Source organism: Nothobranchius furzeri, chromosome 18 (assembly GCF_043380555.1).
Source record: "Nothobranchius furzeri strain GRZ-AD chromosome 18, NfurGRZ-RIMD1, whole genome shotgun sequence".
In the NCBI taxonomy this organism is placed as follows: domain Eukaryota; kingdom Metazoa; phylum Chordata; class Actinopteri; order Cyprinodontiformes; family Nothobranchiidae; genus Nothobranchius; species Nothobranchius furzeri.
Window position 1 is genome coordinate 39,342,592 of NC_091758.1, and position 18,717 is coordinate 39,361,308.

General features: G+C 42.8%; 2 protein-coding genes across 2 annotated transcripts in view; both read right to left on the reverse strand.

Annotated features, from left to right (window-relative positions):
• Positions 1-18,717, reverse strand: part of LOC139063930 (uncharacterized) — a 670,684-nt gene that overhangs the window by 201,760 nt on the left and 450,207 nt on the right. The gene's annotated exons all lie outside the window — the stretch shown is intronic.
• lrfn5a (leucine rich repeat and fibronectin type III domain containing 5a) overlaps positions 1-18,717 on the reverse strand; it is a 154,744-nt gene that overhangs the window by 70,251 nt on the left and 65,776 nt on the right. The window contains exon 2 of the mRNA XM_015970485.3: positions 11,979-12,090. The gene's annotated coding sequence lies outside the window, so the exon portion shown is untranslated. The remainder of the gene's footprint in view (positions 1-11,978; positions 12,091-18,717) is intronic.

Consider the following 18,717-nt stretch of genomic DNA (forward strand, 5'->3'; position numbering starts at 1 on the left):
TAGCATATTTCTCCAAAGAGAGCAGTCATCTTCGTCTATGTAGGGGCAGCTCCAGAGCACTTCCTCTCTAAATGTTCCACAAACATCAGCAGTTAACAAAAGCACCATGGGACGGATGGATGTGGAGGAACTACTAAGTGTTCAGAAACGTGTCGCGCTGCTGGTTTATGTTTGTTGCAGGTTATGATCCTCGTGGAACGTCACCGTTACGATGCAACTGGGATCGAAGAGGATGGATGCAGATGAAGCTTATCTTGAGTCTGAATCCAGATCAGTGGTTTAACAGACCCTCAGGTCAAACAGAGCTTTTAGTGAAATAAGCAAATTGGTTTGTAGGTCATTTGGACCTCTCCACACAGAAAAAGAACATCCTTGATATTTTGACCATTGTGGTCACTTACAGCAACCTTGTCTCTAGGAGAGATTCCCATCAGTGTTGTGAACTTAACTCATTTAGTGCCATTGACGACTAAAGTCATCATTTTAAATCGCTCGCTTGCTGCGCCTGACTTGCACCTTTAACGGGGCGGGCCTGGGAGCGAGCCTCCGCGCCAGGAGAGTAAAGGGATTAAATAATCCAGAGACAAAGAAGTCCAAATCCACCCAGAGGTTTCTTTCCAGTGTTCAGAAAAACCTTCAGATGATGGTAAACATTCCCAGTCAGATTCCTGAGCCTTGTGGCTCCATTTGGTGAGGAGCAGTTCAACGCTAAGCTCCTGACCTTAACTGTACTCCAAGGCCTGGGTCACATGGTACGGTTGTTGAAGCGTCGGATGAGCCTGGATTTGTGATCCAAGTGACAGGTTTCCAAGCAGACCAAAGCAACCTTAACACAGCACACATGAATGGAATATCTGATAGGATTATCTTTAGACCAATCATGATAACTGAGCATGCCCTTAAGATTTTTGGGAAGGGGAAGATCAGGTACAAAATCGCCATGATTAAGCTGCCGTGTGAACCAGACCTTGGGTGGAAGCTTTGTTTGCCTCCAGCTTTTTATCTCTTGATCCAAATCTGAGTGTTGGAATTTAGACGTATTTGAACTCTTCCGCCTGTACCCGAGACTTGAATGTACCAACCACTCAAGATGATGACGCTCAAAATGTAAAAGCTTTAAAGTGGGAAAACAAATCCGAGACCCACACCCCTGATTCGTCTTTAATGTCAGAATAACATTTGAGATTTAACATCTTTTCTTCTCTGAGATTCATATTTTCCTGCATTTATCTCCAGCTAGCACCATTTGAGCTCAGACTTTGCAAATCTAATGAACAGATTTATCTTCCATCCTGCCTCTTCCAGCCCGAGCTGCTGCAGCTTCATGCTGCAGTCATGAAATTGTCCATAAAACTTCTGTCTAAGCAGTAGAAAGTTTAGAATCATGGGGATCCTGGAGGATGAGACACCTCCTGCTCGTTCGTTAGGGGGTGTGGCTTCTCAGAGCAGCCGCACCAATGTTTGAGCAACATGAAAGGAAGAGAACGACAACGTTTCTCTGCATCTGCAATGATAGATGGGCAACAGAGAAGAAGAAGAAGAAGAAAATATCATTTCTATAGCGCCTCTCAAGACAAAAATCACGAGGCGCTTCACAAAAACAAAAAAATGTAAAAATATAAAAAAGCATTTAGAAAATGTTTAAACATATATTTAAAATGAGCAAAAATAGACAATCGTGATAAAAAATGTTAAGAAAGAGAGAGAGTGAACAGGAAAGAGGGAAATCAGTGGATTCTGAGGAAGGTGGAATAGGTGGGGAGAGCAGAATAAAGAGAGAGAGGTGAAGAAGGTCATACAAAAGCCAGCTTGAACAGGTGAGTCTTCAGCTGCTTTTTAAAGGAGACCACTGAGTCCACTGAACTCAGGCTCAGGGGGAGAGAGTTTCAGAGTCTGGGGGCCACAGCAGCAAATGATCTGTCACCTTTGGTCTTTAGCCTGGTGCTGCACAACCAGTAGGCTTTGATCACTGGACCTCAGGGACCTGCTGGGGGTGTAGGGACTGAGAAGATCACCAATGTAAGATGGTGCTTGTCCATGTAAGGCCCTATAGACCAGAACCAGGATCTTGAAATGAACACTGAAGTTGACTGGCAGCCAGTGAAGCTGGAGGAGAAGCGGGGTGATGTGGGTGTGTTTGGAGGACTTGGTCAGAAGCCGAGCACAGGCATTCTGAACCACCTGTAGACGGTTCAGGGAGGTTCTGCTCAGACACGTGAAAAGAGAGTTACAGTAGTCTAAGCGTGAGGAGATGAAGGTGTGGAGAACTGTCTCAAGTTCAGAGCGGGACAGAATGGGACTCAGCTTAGCAACGTTCCTGAAATGGAAGAAGGATGAGCCAACAAGAGAACTGACATGAGAATCCAGGGTGAGAGCTGGGTCAAAGGTCACGCCAAGATTCCTGACAGAAGGTTTGGTGTGAGAAGCAAGCTGACCAAGAGAGTCTCTGACTTTGGGAACCAACTTGTCTGGGGCACAGATGAGGATCTCAGTCTTATCTTCATTCAGCTGTAGAAAGCTCCTACCATCCAGGTTTTGATAGAGTCTAAGCAGGTGTGTAACAGCTGCAGCTTAGACATCTCATGGGGCTTAAATGAGATGTACAGTTGGATGTCATCTGCATAAAGATGGTAGGAGATTCCTTTGAAGAAGCTCAGGATGTGCTGAAGAGGAAGCAGATAGAGGAGGAAGAGCAGAGGCCCCAGCACAGAACCTTGTGGGACACCATGGGTAAGGGAGGTGGTGGAGGACCTAAACTTGGAGACGGCCACAGAAAAGGAGCGCTCAGGGAGATAAGAGGAGAGCAACGGAAAAAACACACATTCATTTATTCTGTAGGGTTTTAAAAATTAAATTCTCTTCAGGGACTAAAAAAAGGAGGTTTTTTTCAGCTAAGCAGAAATGATGCACAAATATGTGTGACCATCCGGAACTTGGCAGCCCTGCTGTGCCTACAGCTGCTGCTCTCTGACTGAGCAGTTGTTGTTTGGACGAAAGCTTTCTTCAACTCTCACTTATTTTTCTTTTAATATTCTCTCACTCATGGTTTCCGGCAGTGTTTAAGCAGGAGCGCTCTGCCTCCTCTGAGGTATCTTAATGCTTAGGAGGTGCTGTGTGATGATGTTCTGTATTGTGGAGGTGGCCTCTGGACAAACAACATCATCTGTTTAACTAGAGCTCGCAGCTTACACACAAACAGGAGAAACGCCTGCTCAGCCTGAGACATAATTAATGCTAAAAATGCCAAAAAAGTTGATTTTATAGTCATGCACCATGTTTTGTTTAATCTGCACAAAAGATCGACGACATTTCTGTCAAAGGTGATTTTAACATGATTTTCAACAAATAAGGACAAAGCAGTTTTCTTTTGCTGGATGTGTGAGTCCAATGTGAGTGAAGGTCAGATCTGCTCAGCAGGAAGAGGGGTGAGAAGAATGTGAGAGGAGTCAGAAAAAATAAGCACATCGTAGGCTGAAGCCATGAAAAAGTGCCCGACATGTTGGGAAAGGCACAGTTAGCTCAGGGCAAAGCGGGATAGCATCTGCAAGCTGTCTAAGTGAACACGCTGCCGAGGGAGGCAGAGCAGGAGCATCTGAGTGAAACACAAACAAGACAAAAGGGTTTGGAAGGCAGGGAAAGGGAAAATATCCAAAACATCACGTAGAAACATTTTGTTTTTGGAACAAATGCATTTAAAGGGACTTTACGGACTTTTGAATTTTTATGCTTGTGATTGCCCCCTCAGGCCAAAAGCGTAACAGCTATTTAACTAAACAATTTAGAATTTTTTATATTTTATTGGCATTTTGCTTTTGCACTTTTAATGTTTTATGCTATTGGTCCAGTGCCAATAACAACATAATTATATACATTTAAGCATAAAGGGACTTTACAGAGTTTTGAATTTTTATGCTCGCGATTGCCCCCTCAGGCCAAAAGTGTAACGGCAGCTTCAATAGTAGGCTCGTGCACGAGGTGCGCATGCTGTACGTGCACACTCCTTAACGAAAATAACAGCTGAGACAGTCCCATGTGTGTGTGTGTGTGTGTGTGTGTGTGTGTGTGTGTGTGTGTGTGTGGCCCGGAGGACAGAGGACAGGAGAACGCGCAGCTAATTAATTAAATAATGTGGTTCTGTACCTTTCTCTTCAGCACAGCCGACAAAGGTTTATGATGGGTCAGTCCTCCTGCATGCTCAGATCATTCCCTTCCCTTGCTTGAAAAAATTGTTCCAAAATGAAAGTTGAACCCACATCTTTTTTATCTGTAAATTCAATGCCGTTCAGCGAGTCTCAAATAAAAATTTGGGCATCTTACTGTAAAAAAATATACCATTAATGTAAAAATGAAACTCTAAATAAACTATGTTCACATCCAGAATCGAACCCAAGTCTCCAGCATGAAAGTCAGAAAGAAAGTCGATGACAGCTGAAACAATGTCAAACCAAAGAACGGTTCGGAGTGAAAATGGTTATTTTGTTGCTAATTTGCAGGAAATATCTAGAAGAAAGTTCTACAGAAAGTAGCTAAGGGTCCTCAGAAATGTAGCTAGCTTTGTCACTAGGCGTTAGGAACAGCGACAAAGTGGCACTGCCTCTCTCTCTGCTGCTAAAGCTACGGATAGCAAATGCTACGGGCTATGCCTGAGCGTGAACGTGCATGAAGCAGCCTGCTCGACCCGAGCATCTCTCGTTTTCTGTGATTTTACAGAAAAACAGGCAATCACAGTAAAAATGCCAGGGCTCATTCTACAGGACCAGGGCATTGCAGGAGAACGTATGAAGAAGACATTAATTATTTCTATACACGTTTTGGCTGTCAAACTTCCATAATGTCCCTTTAATAAAAGCTTAAATCCATAATTTTATCACATGAAAACAAAATAAATGTTTAATTAAATCTTTTATTATCCTCAAATTATAATATTACAGATGAGAACAACAATTCCTTATATATGTGGCTGGATCTTTATGGTTAAGATGCAGATTTGACTTAAATGGGACATGAGACTTTTATTATAATTCTTCTATCTTCGTTACAAAACAGGTTCACAGAGTTCTTTGCCCAAAATTTCGATCACATAAAGACATTTTTTATTCTTGACATTTTCAGACTGAGCCGTTTCCGAGCACAGTCACTTAAGAACACAAGCTGCTGCTGGCCACGCCCACCTGTTCACCACCAGGGCTACTACAAGCTGAGACGCTCTGACAACAGGGAGGGGTTCAGAGTAGAGCAGCAGCTCTCTCCTGCACCACGGAGGTGGTTCTAGTCTAATTTTCCTGTTTGTGATGCCACAAATGGAGACTTTTAAAAACTTCTTGTTTTAGCGACATAACTCCTGAAACCAAACACTGACAGAAAACTGAAGGCTGAAGTCTTGATTTTTGGGAGTCTTTAGAGGTAGTGGAGACCCACATGGCAGGAAGTTTTGGACAATATGTCCTCAACAGCACCACCCACATCAATAAGACAAATATCTGATGCAAGAAGATAGATCGTGTGATCCTTTTATTCATTTATTTATTTATTTATTTACAAAGAAAGCACAAAAGAAGATGGAGTGATAGAGATGAAGCAGACTGGAGAAAAATTAGATGATCAGAAGAAGAAAGCAAGAAACGTGGAGTCAGGGAGTGAAATGTGCTGTAATATCAATGTTTGATGTTTCTGTTGGTGATGAAGTAAAAGAAACTACAAACGCTTCACAGAATAAAAGACCCGTTAAAGGTTCACGGCTGTTGGAGATCCTCAGGTTAGAATTCATTCCAGCTGTTTGTACACCAAGTTATTTTGTTCTCATGTTACTTTTAAAGGAGAAAACAAACCATTCAGACAACAGGAAAGCAGTTTTAGTAAATATGCTTGATATGATGTGTTTGTCACTTGAGTTATTTTAATAAGTGGCAAAGAATAGATCTTAGTTCACATTTGTGTCCTTTTTTAAATTCTACCTGTTTATCAGGAGCGTTTTTATGGTGCCTCTCGAAGATTAAACAAAGACAAAAGTCTGTTTTGGAGGATTTCTGTGTGACTAAAGATGACTAAACCAACACGTTTGGGTGTGTTTGCTGTTTATTATCATTTTCTCTCCTGACTGAATTATCTTTTCCCATCCTTTTCATGTCCCCTTATCTCAGATCTGTTATCGGGCGAGCTCACTGGCGAGGCAGGGGGAGTAATTGGTGGCGCCGCTCTGTGTTACCCTTTGGCACGTTCTGTTCACCAAAAGCCCCCCCAGGGACTCGGGTATCTTTCACCTCCATGGGAGAGCAAACACACACCACACACAGACCCACAGAGATTATCAGACAGTCACCGGTGTCAGACAAAGGAAGAAAGAGGAGGGAGAGATGAGATGCTACTGAGAAAATTTACAAACGCAAAAGGCTGAGTGGTGAAAAGGAGGAGACCAGAAAGTGAGGAGAAAAATAAAAAAGTGGAAATTTAGATTAATTCGCCCTCGTATACCCTCCATCTATCAGGCTTTTCAGAGTTTTTTATTCACTTATTCCTTCATTAATCTTTTCCTACTCTTTGGTGTCCCGTCCATCCATCCGTGCTGACCTCCATTCATCACGCCAGGGGGACGCGGGGACACTTGACTTTGATATTAAGTTTGCTCAGCAGCTCAGGGCCTCGGTGCAAACACACACTTGACAAACACATACACACACCTGCAAAGAGGATCAAAGAAATGTGTTTGACAATAACACTGCGGTCACTACGGCAACAGCGAAAGTCCCAGGTTCTGTCTGCACGAGGAACAACTGATAACGTTGTTTTTTCCTGTCAGAATCCAAAGCAGGATTATTTACATCCACGGTTGTAGATGCAGCATGAAATAAGAGACGGCCGTGTTTGTGTATAAACTGAAATTGGTCTCCAAGGCAACATCTCCATTCTTTCATGCAGACGGAACAATCACACAGCTTTGCTGCAGGAACTGATCATCCTAGATCTGCAGCTTATCTTTGAACTCAATCAGACAGGAAGTGATGCAAAAGGACATGAACTCAGGAATTCCGGTCCCAGCTGAAACACATTCTCTCACCCACGTTCTCTCTCTCTCTCTCTCTCTCTCTCTCTCTCTCTCTCTCTCTCTCTCTCTCTCTCTCTCTCTCTCTCTCTCTCTCTCTCTCTCTCTCTCTCTCTCTCTCTCTCTCTCTCTCTCTCTCTCTCTCTCTCTCTCTCTCTCTCTCTCATAGCAACACTAAGAAAACGTGGCCCTCTACTTGAAGCAGCAACTCAAACGTTTAAAAGCACAACCTGCCCGTCTTTAACAGGAACATAAGATACATGTAACATAAGGTACATAAGGAACAGGAACAAGAGGTAAAACGGGGAAATAAGGTATTCTATGTTGTAAAAACACTGATTGGTGCAGGTGTGTAGGCGGGGCTTCCAACTTCACATCAGATTCCCAAAAATACAACATGGCTGTTAGGTATTTTTATATGTTCATCTTTGATTGTGAAGTTACCTCACTTTTAGGAAAAGTCCAAACCAGCTAAACCAGGGAGTTTTCTGCCAGACCAAGAAACTTGTAGTTCTAGTATCTGAAGAATTCCTTTGTCCTGTGCATTCTAAGACCAAGGTGTTTTTCCATTAGCTCAACTCTAGAAACTTCTCTTGTGATTGTGGAATTTGTGGGTGTGAACATTTTGTGAAATAAATCCCTCCATGAGCTTAGGTTCCTTTGTGAGAGGAAAATGGCTTCCGTGCTGTATGGTCTGATTCTTCCTCACCCTTTGCAAAGTGTCACACTTTGCAGAGTTTGTTGTCTGTTTAAGGTTTGTTACAATTTACCAAATTAAGAATCTAATCCCTCTGTGTGTGTGTTCTGACTTCCTTTAAGGTAATATAAGTTTAAGGTATTATAAGAACAATAGTATAAATTAAATTATGCAACATAATGGTGGAGAATGCTAAATTAAAATACCCAACAATGGCCGCTCCAAGATACAGGAAGGTTTTCATGGCTTCACTTTGAATCAAGTAGGCAGAGATGCTTGTCTATATGGACTGCACATGCTCAGTACCAAAGTAAGCAAACTCCCACGTTCACAGAACCCTTACATGCACCTATCTCAGCCTCCACACACATTAACAAAACACTACTTATTTCCTTGCTGTTTTGCTCGGTGATGATTTGTAGTGAAGAGAATTTAAATAATGTAGATTTTGGCATCTGCCCATGTGCGTGGAAACTCGGTTTGCCTCGATCCATGCACACACACACAGCCAAGTAAGCAATCCAACTGCAAATGTGCATGAGACACAAAACAAAGGCTTGTTTTGTGCACCATGTACACAGCTATAAGTGGTGGATTATTTGTCTTTCCTGTCAACCTGGTAAAATAGAACTTTACCTTCTACTGCATTTTCCTCTACCCACTTTGTTTCTCCTCCTGCCGCCTGTTCTTAGCTGAGCTCAGCAGTCAGCCACATCCCTTAGGGATGTATTGATGTTAGAAGAGTAGGTTTAACAACTAGCTGAGGAGGGGAAATGAGAAAGTCGAGAAGGTAAAACTGAGCTAGAGGGAGAGAGGTCAGGAAAGATGGAGGATCAGATGTTGGGTAAAGAAGACAGAGGACGATGAGCCGTTATATTCCAGGATGAAATTTCCTACAGGGTCATAAGATGATGAAACAGAAAAATACATGTAAGGTGGGAAATAAAATGTAGGAAGTATTAATAAAATGGTCACACTGCTTGTGATAGAGTGTATTTATGTATTTTAGGGCTGCACAATATATCGAAAAATTATCGTCATCGCGATAACAGGACGTGCGATAGGCCCATCGCAAAGCACGTCAAAAACGGCGATAAATGTTTGGTTCAAGCGTTTCCATCCGTGTCAAACATCAACTTTTTGTAAACCAGCTCTGTTTTTTACGCGGAAGTATTATTTGACCAGTCAAATGTAGCCCTTCTGATTTGCGACCAATCAGATGGTTCCGTTCACGTAATACGCCCGCCCCCTACGTAGACCCTTACCCCAAAATTCCACTATCTCCGCTCCGCCCCCGCTTTCCGCTGCCGCTCGTTTCCCTTGTTCGTCATGCTGGCTCAGAGCAACGAACGCACTTTGTGCTGAGGTTTCTGGAATCAGCGCTGCTTTCAAACGTGAACTTGAGTCCGCTCGGTGTCGTTAAGCAGCTGATAATAACCGGATTGACTCCGACACGTGCCGGTGAACCAACCCACCGTTAGCCCCAGGCTCCGGTTAGCTTCCAGCTTAAAGGCTACAGCACTCTCCTCCCAGTCCCACCCTGCTAAAGAGGGCCTGGAAAAGTTCCCCCACACATCAGAGTGATTTTTCATTTATGAGCTTTTATAACCTTGTTAATCAGGATAGTTGATTTGCTGCTGCACATATACTGTCAGTCAGAAGCTCTGCTAGCTGGTTATCTTAGAGGAGCTAGTTCAATTTGTTAGCTTGTTATCAGAATCATAGTTGCAGTTTCATCATCTGAGCTGCTTTTTAAGATCTAGGTAAACTTGTTCAATTTGGGGTTAAAACCAAACGTTTTCACATATTTTCCATGTAGTTTTTTTTTGCCAGTTCCTCTTCTGAAAGGTAGACAATTGTTTTTCTCTTTCTCTCAGAAAATCTTAATATTCTCCTAGTTTGGCCCAGCACAGTTCACTTCCCAATTACAGCAACAGCCTTATATCATAACCACATAAGTGGAGAAAATGTTCAGTAGCAATGAGAGGATTTGCTGTTGCATTTAAGTGATGTTAATTATTATTTAACATTTAAACTTATTTTTTGATATTTTTATTTATTCAGAAAACCCTGGTAAGGGATGTTTTTCTGTATTTGGAGCATCAGAAAAGGTTTTATGGTAGAGGTGATGTTTTAAAGTCACTGAGAAACTGCATGCATGTAGTTTGTTGTTTTGCTGCTAATACAGTAGCAGGTGCAGCTGCTAATACAGTAGCAGGTGCAGCTGCTAATACAGTAGCAGGTGCAGCTGCTAATACAGTAGCGGGTGCAGCTGCTAATACAGTAGCGGGTGCAGCTGCTAATGCAGTAGCAGGTACAGCTGCTAATACAGTAGCGGGTGCAGCTGCTAATGCAGTAGCAGGTACAGCTGCTAATATAGTAGCGGGTGCAGCTGCTAATACAGTAGCAGGTGCAGCTGCTAATATAGTAGCGGGTGCAGCTGCTAATACAGTAGCAGGTGCAGCTGCTAATACAGTAGCAGGTACAGCTGCTAATACAGTAGCGGGTGCAGCTGCTACTGCAGTAGCAGGTACAGCTGCTAATATAATAGCGGGTGCAGCTGCTAATACAGTAGCAGGTGCAGCTGCTAATACGGTAGCGGGTGCAGCTGCTAATGCAGTAGCGGGTGCAGCTGCTAATACGGTAGCGGGTGCAGCTGCTAATACAGTAGCGGGTGCAGCTGCTAATACAGTAGCGGGTGCAGCTGCTAATACGGTAGCGGGTGCAGCTGCTAATACAGTAGCGGGTGCAGCTGCCAATACGGTAGCGGGTACAGCTGCTAATACGGTAGCGGGTGCAGCTGCCAATACGGTAGCGGGTGCAGCTGCTAATACAGTAGCAGGTGCAGCTGCTATACAGTAGCGGGTGCAGCTGCCAATACGGTAGCGGGTGCAGCTGCTATATAGTAGCGGGTGCAGCTGCCAATACGGTAGCGGGTACAGCTGCTAATACAGTAGCGGGTGCAGCTGCCAATACGGTAGCGGGTGCAGCTGCTAATACAGTAGCGGGTGCAGCTGCTATACAGTAGTGGGTGCAGCTGCCAATATGGTAGCGGGTGCAGCTGCTAATACAGTAGCGGGTGCAGCTGCCAATACAGTAGCGGGTGCAGCTGCCAATACGGTAGCGGGTGCAGCTGCTATACAGTAGTGGGTGCAGCTGCTATACGGTAGCGGGTGCAGCTGCTAATACAGTAGCGGGTGCAGCTGCTAATACGGTAGCGGGTGCAGCTGCTAATACAGTAGCAGGTGCAGCTGCTAATACAGTAGCAGGTGCAGCTGCTAATACGGTAGCAGGTGCACCTGCTAATAAAGTAGCAGGTGCAGCTGCTAATACAGTAGCAGGTGCAGCTGCTACTACAGTAGCAGGTGCAGCTGCTAATACAGTAGCAGGTGCAGCTGCTAATACAGTAGCAGGTACAGCTGCTAATACAGTAGCAGGTACAGCTGCTAATACAGTAGCAGGTGCAGCTGCTAATACAGTAGCAGGTGCAGCTGCTTCTACAGTAGCAGGTGCAGCTGCTACTACAGTAGCAGGTGCAGCTGCTAATACAGTAGCAGGTGCAGCTGCTAATACAGTAGCAGGTACAGCTGCTAATGCAGTAGCAGGTGCAGCTGCATATTTTTGCAATAAAATGTTATGTTGTAATGGAATTCATGCATTAGATTTTGTTTGCTTTGAACCCAGAGCAGACGTCACACGCCAGACGACATCAACACTGCATACTTTAGTATTTGTTCATTTATCGCGAGTAATATCGATATCGCAATATTAAGCACTGTTATCGAATATCGCAGGTTTTCCTAATATCGTGCAGCCCTAATATACATTTTTTTATTATTGCAAAGCAAAACAAATCTCAAACGAATGAGCTTATAGAAAATGTTTTCAGCACAAGGCCAAACAAAGCTGAATGAAGTTCTGGAGAACAAAGCGAACGGACATTCTCCGTTTTCTCAGAAAAATAAAAACTCCTCCAGAGCAGCAACTCTGGGTTCAAGAACCTGACTCAAATCAGAACCGGTTTTTACTTAAAAGGGTTCTAAAAATAGAACATCTGAAACTTTGTTGGGGCTCAAAAGGTCCCAGGAGCCCAGAGAAATGCTTAAACACAACCCCATAATACAGCCCTTCACTGGAAAGGCTGCGTTGCCCCGCCCACCCACCAGGGACTTGATTTTTAATTGAGCTGCATGCTGATTGGCTGCTTTAACCTAATGGCTCTATTTGTGATGATTTTCTTACCTTCACAGATGCAGGAGCATACTAAACACTGTTTCCAGATTCACGTGTTACAGTAAAGACACAGCATCATGGACCAGGCTGCAGCTCAAGGGTCTTCTGGCAGTTTTCCAAACTACAGAACAAAGAAGGAGACGAGAACAGAAAAGCATTCATCAACAAACGTTACAGTTTCGTTACACAGACTCTTAATTTAAACATGGTTGACCTACAGGCCAGGAAGTTGTTCTCCATCATCGACTGAGTACAGAAGCAGTCTAATTATCATGAAACTCTTTGTCTTAAACCAAGTGTGCCAAGTTGGGAGCTGTAGTCTCACAGACTGATCCTCCCACACAGGAAATACTCCCTCACAGGCTGTTGCTACTGGATATCAATGACCTGAACAACCCCAGCCATCGATCCAAACTTATCCCGTCTTTCTCCTTCCTCTACTCCTTCTTTCATTCTTTTACTCTTTACATTGTAGTCCATTCTCCCTACTTTCTCTACACTTTTATCTCTTATATCCATGCTTCAGTTAATCCCTCTATCCTTCCCTCCGATTTGCCTTTTTCTTCTTGGGAGGATAGAGGACATGGCTGGAACAAAGGCTGCTTCTATACTAGCTGAGCAAGCAGGATAGAGAGAAGGAGGGAGGGGGAGGAGGATAAAAACGAGACGAGGGGGGCATGAACGAGGGCAAAGTGTAAGGTGGATGGGAGGATAGGTCGGGAGTGAGGAGGAAATAGAGACAACTGTAGGAGTGATGGAAGAAAACAGGTGGAAGTAAAGTAAAAAGGAGGATGATGGGAGAGGACGAAGATGAACACAAAAACGATTTAAGTAATAGCACTCTCAAATTAAGAGTGTGGTGTCATCACACGGTCCGTTAGGAATGAAACTTTTACAAGAAAAGCAAAAATGCTTACAGTCCGTTTTCAACTATCAACCCAAACCCCATCTAAATGCATTTACTGAGTCTAATTCAGAAATGAAAAACAAAAGAATCTTATTTCTGTGACCCGGAAGTTGTCGGTGTCTCGGACCACACCTTACACCTTGTACCCTAACCTCAGCATCGTCGCCACGCATTCCCATCTAAAGACCATTCTTTGTTCCAAAGTCAGTACAAAACGCTGTCGCGATTTCACTTCAAGACTTTCCATTCATTCTGTTTTCCATAAAAAAATCCAAATATGCATGCAAATTTTTTTTTTTTCCAGAACTGCGCTGCTCTGGGTGGCTACATGTTGGAGTAGCTCTATTGACTATATGTAAGTTTTGCCTTTTTTAGGAATTTTTTATTCTAGTTTCTCAAGAAAAACTGTATTTTTTGGACACTTTGCTTTTCTGTTTCTGGTGCTGTGAAGCTTGGAGGATTTTTACTGCTATTTTTTAGCTTTTTTCACTTTTTGAGCATTTGTTATGATGCGTAACCATGGCAACAAGCTGGTTTACAATCAGGAGCAGCCAATTAACATGAAAAAGGCTGAAATAATACCTCAACTGAAGCCACAAATCCCAAATGAGCTAAAACACAAGAAGCGTGGGTGCAGAGCGGGAGCTAAACGGAGACAGAGAAAGAGGAAATTCAAACCATCTCTCCCATCGATCATAATGGGCAATGTGAGATCACTGGCCAACAAGATGGAGGAACTCCAAGCCCTTTCAAGGACTCAGCCAGAGTTTCTGCAGTTTTGGAACCGCTGGAGGAGAAAATGCAGAGATGGATTCTCCAGAGAATCAAGAAAATGATGGACAACCCTGAGCATTCTCTTCACAAGACTGTCCGACAACGGAAGAGTGTCTTCAGTCAGAGGCTTCTTCAGTTTGGCTGCAACACTGACCGCTACTGGAGATCCTTCCTGCCAACAGCCATTGTAATATACAACAACTCTTTGATGACCTGATTATTATTATTATTATTCTGAGCTACTACAGCAATCAGTTTCCCTCTGGGATTAATAAAGTGTTTTTGAATTGAATTGAATTGAATTGAAATGCGTGTCTGTGAAGAATCTTAGAAAAGATCAAGCATGAAGACCGTGGTAATGCGTTTTATTCATAGTGATATTCAACTTTTTTATATTAGCCTATGTTGCTTTTATGAGCTGGCCAACCAAGAACTATCCCTGTAACAGGCACGCCTTTATCTTTACCACAGAGACGCTCGTTTGATGCTTGCTCTGCATTAGCTAGGTCAAACAGTTGGCCGCCTACAACGTGTGATCCGAGACACCAACGAGTACCAATTTGATTTCTGATTTAGGTTTTTTACTCTGAAATTAAATACAGTTAACTGTTCATTTTCAATCCCCTTTTGGTTTTAGGAAAACAAAAAATGGATATTGTTTGTATAAAATGGTAAACGGGAACGTTTTCTGACTTCCGCTGGACGGCAGGTACACGAACCATAAATCCTTGAGCCTACAGAATATAAAGTCTTTGTCAGTAGATCTGCCAGAAGTGACAGAGTGAAGTTATTATGCGAGGACACGCCCCATCCTGAGCACAAGGACACGGCGCTCCAGGAGGTGGGCTGCTTCTCCGAGCAGACACACAACTTTTGTATCCAGTGCTGCTAAATAATGCAGATAACCAAATGACTGATTCAGTGAATTAATCGTTGTCTGCTGCCTCCTCTTATTATTGATGACATTTTTAAATGTCATTCCAGCCTGAAAATGTCCAAAAAGACAAACAGCCGTGACTACAGAGCGGGAATTTTTCTTCTGATCTGCATGCGCAGCAGAATCCCGTCCAAGGATTTCATGTGAACTCACCCTGAATGTTGTTGTTGCTATTTACAGACACAAACAAGTAAACGTCTTCTATCAAACCCACTTCGATCTGCTTTATAGGCCAAACTTCTCCCACGTGTAGGCTCCGTCATCGCATCAGGATGCACAAAGATAACAAATGATAGTTTTCTTTCCCGAAGGCGAAGGGACATTCGGTCAGCGGTTAGTTCCTCGTGTGCGAGGAGACAACCAGTGCAGCCTAATGAGCCAACATCCCCTGGGTGGGAATATATTTACTCTGATTTCATCTGGATTTCTCTACAGTGTGTGCATCTTTTAATGAGGTAACTGGAGTGAAACGTCCCAGCAGCTTTTATCTACACGAGTTACGACGTGACAGAGGGGAATGATTTCAGGCTAAAAACAGAAACTGTCCACGAAAAAAAGAAAAACACAGAAAATCTCGAACTATGGCTTAGCTGAGTTAAAATTTTGTTCATGTTGTCCCTTTGACAGCAAGATGATCCTACTAACGATGCAAAATCATTTTTCATAATCATAACAGACTCATATAATTAGCTACAAGCCAGGGTTGATTCTAGGATCTGACCTTTAGAGGTCTGACCCGACCCTACCGCACGTACACTCCTCACCCCAGGTCATCTGGCTAGCTGGTTCTGGAGGTCCAGAGGTCTCAGCATGACCTCAGACAGGACAGGGCCTTGTCGGAGTAGGTGCCATATATGTTCAGGCAGCTGCTGATGACATCCCACTACATGATTGGCTGAGCACTGGGAGTGCAGGGGTTGCGTTTAGACTGAACATGGGTCAGGGTCATAATTTTGGCTTCCTCATAAGAAACATGGAAGACCTTTACGAATGAACTAATTGTTACATTTGTAATTGATATTTGGTCCAATAAATAAATACTCCCAGACTGCAAACCATGAGCAAATGAAATGATCCAAATACCCAAATTAATTCACCCACATGGGAAAAATAAGTTTTGTGGAGCAGTATTAAATGTTGTTGAGGGTCTGACCTCATGAGGAAATTGCTATGCAGTGATTTTCTCCAAAATGACTGTGCTTAAATTGCTCTGAAAAGCAAATAATCACATCAGCGCCAAGAAACTTCATTTCCCATGATGCTTTGCACACGGAAGCATTGTGATGACGTCACCGCCTAATACCAGAAACACGATCTGCGGGAGGCGGGAGCTTGGACAGCTTTCCCGCGACTTCAAAGACTATAAATCATGAATGAGACAAAGAAACCTCGTTCTTTTTCCCAGGATACCTGGCGGTAAGGACACGCTTGTCGAACGATCCGACTCCCTTGAGCACGCGGAAGCTCTAAGTGCCCAAGTTGAGCCCACGGGACCGCTGGAAAAAACTAAACTGCACGCCCATCAGATCTGCTCGTTTCTGCTCCCCTCCAGCTGATGTTTGAGGACACAGAACTGCGAAGGAAAGCAGCAACTCCATCCAGCTCTCAGAGACGCTGTAAGTTGTCAAACTCAGCACAAAAGAAACTTCGTTCTCTTTGTGTCCAGCCCGTGGAGAAACTCACGGAGAACGCCAAACAACGGAGAAAGCATCAAACCGACGGATGACGCTGAAAACTGCGGAGAAACACGGAGAACCGTCGAATCAAACAGCGGGGGACGCCTTGCTGTTCTGGTGATCAGAAAACTCATTTCTCTCTCTCCTTTTCTTCTCCCGTTTCCTCTATAGTCCAGAATAAGCAATAAAACCGCGCTATTGCTTAAAAAGTAGCTTCGTGTTTTCCTCTTTCGTTCCCAAACACGTCCGTCAGGTCATTTTGAAAGAATAAACTGCTTATTTATCATTGTTTGAATATCTTTAAATGTTTCGGCCATGGCCAGGCTGATAAACTAAAAGATATTAACTTGTGATTAATCTTTTGTGTTGTTTCATGATCCTTTGAAATGTTTTGAGTGATTTAAGGTTAAGTTACTACTGATTCTAAGTGCTTTGGAAGTTAAAGTGCAAGTTGCCACCCACACTTTAGCCAGACAAAGGGGTCAGCCATCTTGTATTCAAGACTCCATTTTGAATCCATACACACTCACACACACATACTACTCCTTTGTGAGAACAAAGGACCCCATTCATACATCCTCCATCACACGCAAACACATCCATCTTCAATTATATCACATGGTTATTATTCATTTATGCCACTGTTTATTCATTTGACAAATTGTTAATTAAACATTATAAAATTCAGATTTTCGTCTCCAGTAGCTTTGTTGTGTCAAAGAGAAGTCTCTGCTCCGAGGATTCTACGAACTTCAAGAAAGACTGATAAGAGTTTTGGATTCAATTTTTCCCCGGTTAAAGGGGAATGGTGCCCCGTATATCTAAGAATATCTTAATTAATTAATAAATCAGTAAATATTCTCATATTTACAGAATTTATTGAAGAATCCAAAAGTAAGTTAAAGCTTACAAATTGTTCGCTCCTAATAACCCCAACAATGTGATGAAATTTCATTGAAACAAAAAATAAAACAGAGCATATCAGGGCTAGGGTTAGGATTACCTATAACATATATAAAACAACCAGGCTAATATTGACAGTACAGTCTAATTTACAAATACCCTCCCCAAAAATAAGACTGCAGGTCCCAGAATGCATTGGGACTTTCAGAGCTGTCAGAAGTTTGCAGACAGAGTATGTTGCTTCATTGAGGCAGCATATTACTGCCAGTGAATCTGAGGAGATTCATTTTGAACTTTTCACTAATGGGTTTGATTCTGAATCCAACTGTGAGCTCCAGGTTTTCAGCTACGGCATCATTCCACCTGCAGGCAGCTCAAACAAACTCCAAGTTCACAGATGCTCCTCAGCTTTTCCTGATCCCAAACGTCCATGAAGTTAAGATGTCAGGTGGTTTCATCAGAGCTACGGGGCATCAGCTCCAAGTTGTCTCTTAATGTCTTTAAAGAGGAATAATTAGATTTGGATTTTAATTGTGTAACAATCAGGATCATTGTTTTTGTTGTTGTTGTTGTTGTTATGATAGCCAGATGTAACATGTTTTTATTAGAAATAATTAGTAAAAAATCTTTAGAGAAGGATTATTAGAATGAATCTCACTTAACTTATTCACTTACTAGTAGCCTAAATGACGTGTTTTGATAACTAAATTATAAATCATAAAGACTCCTTTTATGTGTCTGTCGGTTTTTCAGGGCAGTGCCCCTCCATACCTTGGGGATCTGTTAAAAAGACATGTACCCTCAAGCTCATTGTGCTCTGCGGGAATAGGGTATTTTCTATTTTAGCCCCGTCCCTCCAACATAAGTTACCTCTTGGCATTAAGCTGTCTCCATCTTTGGCTGCTTTCAAGAGTGGCTTGAAGACTCCTTTTTATCGTCTGGCGTTGACCTAACCTGTTTGGTGACTGGTTTTAATAGTATTCATTTTTTGTTTGCTTTTATTGATTTAGTTTTCTGATCCTAGTTTTACTGGTGTCTATGTTTTATTTGTGCTGTGTTCAGTGCTTACGGTTCCCCTTGAGGATGATGGAAAGCGCTATACAAATAAAAGTAGACTGATTGATTAAAGACAATCCATCCATCCAATTTTGTATAAACATTGTAATGTAAAAACTGAAAAAACTGAACTTCAAAGAAAATCTAATCAATCAATCAATCAATCAATCAATCAATCAATCAATCAATCAATCAATCATCAATCAATCAATCAATCAATCACAATAAATTAAAAGCCAATAAAAGCCTGAAGGCAGCCAGCGCTGAGTTCAAGCGGGAGGAGGTGGAAAAGCCTAAACTCGCCGTGGTGCTGTCCGTGGTGCTGATCTTAGGAAGCAGGAGGCAGAGCTATCCACCACGCTGAAGGCGGCGGGGTCTGCAGTGTTGATCATCTGCTTCCAGGAGGGCCAGACAGCAGCCATAACAGTCTTTTATATCCTAGTATCTAATATGCAGGATCACAGGATACCATTGATGAAGAAACTGTCCTTTAAT